The following is a 7,028-nucleotide window of genomic DNA, read 5'->3' on the forward strand; positions in this document are numbered from 1 at the left end:
GCTGAATTCCTTGCGGCAATGTAAGCGGTAAGCAATCCCTTATCAGCTAAGAGGTCTCTCCTCTGTACTTAAAATGCATCATTTTAGCTAGTCGGTAGAGAGCCCGGCTTAGCGAAAGTTGTAGGTTTTTTGATCTGCATAACTCGCTACGCGGTTTTTTCCGAGTGCTAAGCCAAGCCTTGTTTGTTAAAAAAAATCTGATTTTGAATTTGAAACGTTGGCTAAGCGCGTGGATCCGCTAAGCGAGCTTCTCTGAGAAACCAGACGTCTCTCTGGCTCGCTTAGCGCAGCGGTCTGCTAAACGAGAGTGTCAAAAACTGCTTAAGTGAGTGTAACGGCACTTACACTCACAATTGCCATATTTCACCAACTTCTTCTCTACATTCTCTCTCTCCAAAATTTTGCACATTTTGCATCTGTGCTTTCTTTGTGCATTATCAACTTCCAATCACAAAGCATCAATGATACAAGGAAGTTCTTTACTTCCTTTTCTCTTTTTCTTGTTTGAACTTTAGGGTAGAAAACCGTACATTTAGCTTTAGATTTTTAGGGTTTTAATGCTTTTTCAGAAATAGTTTAAGGTTAGGACTTTATATACGTTTGTACTATATTCATTATTTTGGGAACATTGCATGTCTGATATGCTTTTTAGAGGCTTGAAAAGTGTAAGAAAATGAACTGTGTTTTCTACGTTTTCTGGAAAACGCGATGAACTCGCTAAGTGAGCATGCTGCGCTGAGCGAGTTCATCAATATTCATTGAATATACGTGTTCTCAAAAGAACTTGCTAAGCGTGCCTACTATGCTAAGCGAGTTCATCTTTTGAGGATGAACACTCATCCTCTTGCTGAGATGCCTGTGGCTAAGCAAGGATGAATCACTAAGCCCAGGTAACTTAGTCAAATTTTTTGTTGATAGCTGCGCGCTAAGCTGAGCTTCCCTTAGCTAAACGCATTTCGTTGCAGCAAAACCCATACTTAGTTTATTTTCTAAACTGTATGGTGTCGCTAAGTGCAACCTCGAAGGAGCTTAGTGCAAATCCTTACAGCAGACCATAGGCTTAGCGGGCACTTGCCAACTAAGCCAATTATGCAGAAGCTGAATTTCTGCATCTTCTGCTAAGCGGCTTCATGTGTTGCTAAGCAGTAGTATGTTTTTTTGTGAAGACCAACTAAGCGGACCATGTCTCGCTAAGCTTCCAGTGCCTTTTTCAGTTTTTGAATTTGATCAACATTTGTCCTGTTTATCTGTTTGGTTCCTTTATATGCCGATGGCTTCTAGGAAACACAAAAGTATTGGTTCAAGACTCACAACACAATATGATACAAGGAGGTTTTCCTCCTTATATGCTTGGAACCGGTAGACAGATAATGTTTTGGGGAAAAACATCTTACCTGAGAGGAAGGTAGAGCTCTATCACACTGAGCTAGATGATTTTAAAACTGAATTGGAGAGGCGTAATTTCCATAAACGCCTCACCAATTTGGTTGATGGGAGCATAGACTTGGCTTTGGTGAAAGAGTTCTATGCAAACTTATATAGCTCTGAGGGCCCTTCACCAAAGCAATCAAGAGTCAGAGGACATTTAGTGAAGATTGATGTTGACAATCTCAACATATTCCTAGAGACACCTGTGGTATTAGCAAAAGGTGAGACCTTACCCGCATACTCCAGATACTACAGGTTGCCCACAGATTACAGAGAGATTGAGGCTTCCTTATGCATACCAGGCTGAGGGTTCATCTTGAACACTGACGGCCATCCTTGGAAGATTCTCAGGAAGGATTTGACTACTCTAGCTCAGGTGTGGAGTGTTCTCTCATACTCCAACCTGGCCCCCACATCACATACCTCTGATCTGACAGTGGACAGAGCTAGGCTGATCTTTGGCCTAGTCTCTCGCATGGACATGAACATAGGAGCTCTTATTTCTGACCAGATGACCTCTATAGCCTAGTCTAACACTTCTAGACTTGGGTTTCCTGCTCTGATCACTGCATTATGTAAAGCCAGAGGGGTTGTCTCTGACAGCCTTACATTTGAGCGCCTGAGCCCGATCATTAACTTGGCCTACATCAGGAAGAACTGTTGGAATCCCGAGGATCTAACAGTTTCAATCCGAGGGGCTAGGAGGGCAAGGGCGAGGCCAGCTGAGCTTCATTCTACTTCTACAGCTCCTACTCTAGCATCCACTTCATCAACCCCTTCTATCCCAGCTCAGATAGATTCTCAACGCTTTGAAGCCATGCTTCAAAGCATTCATCAGGAACAAATCATTTTATTACAGAGTTTACAGGTGGCGGCGCCTCCAGGATCTATTCCTTCAGTTGAGCATTTCAGGGAGATGGTAGCCTGGCCCGGGACCCAACCTTTTCTTCACAAGGAAGATGAAGGTCCCATAGCCTAGGTACCTTAATATGTGGACGATAAGTCATCTGAGGCCACCATCCCAGAGCCATTTGTTATAGGAGAAGAGGCAGAGGAGACACAGGTGAGACAGGCAGTTGCTGCCACTCCCGAGAGATCCCTTGAGGCCACTTCAGAGCCTCCTACACCAGTGGTGGACCTACCCTCACCTCAGTATACAACAGACCCTTCCACTCCTATCTTAGAGATACCAGAGGACCCGACCACACCAGTCCTGGCTATGGACACTTCTCCTCCAACTACTTCAGTACTTCATCTGACAGACGAGGAGGATGTTCAGACACAGGACACCCAGGACCAGTCATAGGAATTCTAAATTCCTGATGATGTTTTTGTTTTCTTTTTGGTTTATTATTATTATAATTATGGTTTCAGTACAATATTTCTTTTATGTTTATATACACTACTAGTTTTATTTATGGGTAATTGGTTTGCTCATTCTAAAGCATATGGAACAGTTTGACTTGATTTTGATGATATGGCAGTATAACACTTTTATCTTTTTGTGAAAATTGGTGTATGGTTTGATTTTGGATTGAATGCATGATTGTGATGGAATTTGTGTTTCTTTTCATGAGTTTGAGCAAGTGTGTATGTTAGACAAAGAAAGAACAAGAATGTGTATTTGCATTTAGAATTGTTAGTCAATAGACAGATTGATTGAGAAAGAAAAGCTTGAACCAAAATCGGTGAGAGATTACCCTTGAGGATTACTCAAGTAGTTCAGTACCACAATTTTTCACCAGCATTACACGTCCTGAAGTGCAAGCTAACAACATCAACTACCCACATTCCTTAATTCATTTAATACAGGGGAACTTATTTCAAGGATTACCTAATGAAGACCCCTATGCACACTTGGGAACATTCATTGAAATATGCAACACTGTTAAGATTGTCGGTGAACCATACAAAGCCATTAGGCTCAGCCTTTTCTCATTCTCATTGGCATGAGAAGCCAAGAGGTGGCTCCACTCATTCAAGGGTAACAGTCTGAAAACCTGGGAAGAAGTTGTCGAAAAGTTCCTAAAAAAATACTTCCCAGAGTCCAAGACTGCAGAAGGGAAAGCTGCAATCTCTTCATTTCATCAGTTTCCTTATGAATCTCTGAGTGAAGCATTGGAGAGGTTTAGAGGCTTGTTGAGAAGAAATCCCACACATGGGTTTTTCGAGCCAATCCAATTGAATATGTTTATAGATGGGCTGAGACCACAAACCAAGAAATTGTTAGATGCTTTTGCAGGGGGAAAGATAAAACTGAAGACCCCGGAAGAAGCAACTGAGCTAATTAAGAACATGTCAGCTAGTGATCATGCCATTCTATGAGACAGAACCCATCAACCCATGAAGAAAAGCTTGATAGAGCATATGGTTCAAGCTAGTGATCCTTTGCATCCTTTTTTAGTTGAATGATTTTGTCAATAATTGAACCCTGAACCTTAATGATTATCTCTAGATACCTTGTTTAGATTCTAGGAGAGCATATGGTTCAAGGCAAATTTAACCCAAATTTGGGGCAGTGGAACTGTTTGGGATGCAAAGAAAAAGATAAAGCATCAGCACACATAACAAATAAGTTGTGTGTTAAAAAAAAAGAAGAAAAAGAAATCAATCAAAGAAAATGTGTGTTGATGTAATAAGGTCAAACGCAATGAAAGTGAAAAGCTAGTGAGCAAGCTAATTGTATTAAAAAGATCACTTGGATAAGTCTAGGATTTGTGCTCTCTTAGAATCTAATCTTTTGAATCCTAAAAAAAAGCAATGAATTTTTGTAGCCAAACCTCACTACTAGCCTGGGAAAGTCCTTCTGATTCTGTTTATACATTTTTGACTTTATGGCATGAGATGAAGTACAAAGATTAGAGCTTTTGCTAGTTGTTATTAATGAATAGCTTAAACACTTGTGGATGAGTGGAACAGTGGCCGTGAGACTGTGGTTTAAGCTACTTTCCTTGATATCTGTCTTATGCCTAACTTCATCTAATTGGTCAGGTTACATTTTATTCTTCTCTTTGGATAACTGCATGCCTTGTAAAAGACAAGTGATGAGGGCATTTTGCTTCATTCTCTTATCGTGCAATCAGTAACGTTTGTTGCATATTATTGTCACTTGGGGACCAGTGAACTATTCTTTATTTGCTTGAGGACAAGAAAAACTGTAAATTTGGGGGAGTTGTTAGTCGGTGAATACAACTAACTTTTGTGTATAAAACTTGTGTAAATTGTATCAAACTCCTCCAATTTATGGGTATTTTGTAGTGTTGTAATTACTTTTTGCTAAAGACAGGTAATAAATACTTAGTACTTCCATTTTGTGTGTTTAATAATCATTTTTCTCTCAATTTCAGGTTAATTAGGCAAGTTTTGAAGTGTTGATTTTCACCCTCTCGCTAAGCCAATCTTCTGGCTTAGCGAGCCATCCGCTGAGCGCCAAGAAGAATCTGGAAGAAGGATGAGTTGTGCATATTCGCTAAGTGAAGGGTCATCCCGCTAAGCACACCGCTTCAGTCCATTCGCTGAGCAAGAAAAGCCGTGCTAAGCCGAAATTCACTAATGCGCGCTAAGTGGTTCAGAATTGCGATAAGCGCACGAGCACGAACAAAGCCACCTATATGAGCCTGAAATCAGATTTCTGAGGGGAGTTTGGGCCTTTTCTTGAAGCTTTTGCATAACTGGAGAGTTCTAGAGAGAGAAAGGTCCAAGTTCGAGAGAGTTTGAGAGAATTTGTTGTGTGAAGATCTGAAGAGAACAGAGCTGGAAGAGGAAGCTATCTTGAGAGCTTGAGATGTGTTTGTGAGTGATTGTTAGGTCCTAGAGGTGGAGGAGATATCCCCACTACTTGTATTTCTGTAATCTTGCATTCTCTTCTCTTTATTGTAAAGGAAGCTTCCCAGTTATGGAAAGCTAAGTCCTCTGTTGGATCTTCCTTGTAAGTACTTGATGTAAATATTTTTTTTATCAATTTAATGATGTTTTGTGTGTTCACTGTGCTATCAGAACTTCATTCTAACATGCTTTTGCCTTGATCACGTAGATGCATGTGTTTTTAGGATCATTCAATAGTGGAAACTGGTCTGATTCTAAGAACTTGATAGGACATGGCTAGTTTGTCGTATTTTCATGAGGAATCGGGGTATGGTAACCTAGTTGTTGTATGTTTGTCTTAATGTGATCCTAGTCGAGTTTAGTCCAAAAAGAGGAATCTGCGGATGATACTTGATCAGGATTAGGCTAGACTATCATGAGGAATCGGGGTTTAGCATTTCAGGAGACACCATAGAGCGCATGAGCATTGTTAAGTAGAGAATATCCTTCTAGCATCAGGAACCTATTAGGAAGACCAATGTGTCGTCTACTTGTTTTTACGCATCATTTCTCACGTGATTTTTCCCTTTTAATAGTTAGTTTACACACCTGTTCATAGTAAACACATCTCTTTTCACATTAGACACCTATTCACTGAAATAGCTTTACCAAGTAACACAAGTTCCCCGAGAGTTCGATACTCGGTTCATACTGTTTTATACTACTTGCACGATCCGGTGCACTTGCCAGAAGCAAATAAACCTCACCTAGCATTGCTGGTTAAAGTGTTGAATGAGGCCCACATAGCCCAAGATATCTCTATGGAAGGCTTTGAGGGCATTGTCAGCAATATCACGGCTAATAACTACCACACCTTCGCCGAGGAGGAGATCCCTGTCGAAGGGCGGGGACACAATAGGGCCCTGCACGTGTCCATCAAGTGTATGGACTACATTGTGGCTAAGGTACTCGTCGACAATGACTCATCGCTTAATGTCATGCCTAAGAGTACACTGAACAGTTTCAACATGTCACATCTAAGGCCGAGCTCCATGATAGTATGAGCTTTTGACGGCACTCACCAAAACGTTATAGGGGAGATTGATCTCCCAGTTCAAATCGGACCCCACACTTGCCAGATCACCTTCCAAGTGATGGACATTAATCCGACATACAACTATCTTTTGGGTCATTCGTGGATTCACTCGGTTGGGGTGGTCCCTCCGATGCTCCACCGAAAATTGAAGTTCGTGGTGGAAGGGCGTTTGGTCATTGTCTTAGGGGAAGAGGGCATTTTAGTAAGTTGCCCTTCTTCTATGCCTATGTTGAAGCTACAGAAGAGTCCTTGGAGACAGCTTTTTAGTCCTTTGAGGTAGTGAGCAACGCTTCTGTGGAAACCTTCCCAATGTGACCCCGCATGTCTGACGCTGCGATGATGGTAGCCCGTGTGATGTTAGGACATGGGTATAAGCCCAGAATGGTTTTAGGACAGAACAACGATGGAATGGCTAGCTTGGTAGAATTCGAGGAAAACCGTGGGAAATTTGGACTTGGCTATAGGCCCACGCGTGCTGATATGAGAAGAAGCGCCCTAGAGAGAAGAAACAGGGGCATGGGCCAACAGCAAAGGCCACAAGTGAAAGAGGCCCATCTATGTTACATCAACAAGAGTTTTGTAAGTGCGGGCTGGAGGTGTGAAGAGCAAGTCGCCATGATACATGACGAAGCCCCCTAAGACTGTTCAAACTGGGTATAGTCGTGCCTTCCTGATTTCCAATTAGGAAACTAGCAAGTTG

The sequence above is a fragment of the Glycine max genome, chromosome 4 (assembly GCF_000004515.6).
Source record: "Glycine max cultivar Williams 82 chromosome 4, Glycine_max_v4.0, whole genome shotgun sequence".
In the NCBI taxonomy this organism is placed as follows: Eukaryota; Viridiplantae; Streptophyta; class Magnoliopsida; order Fabales; family Fabaceae; genus Glycine; species Glycine max.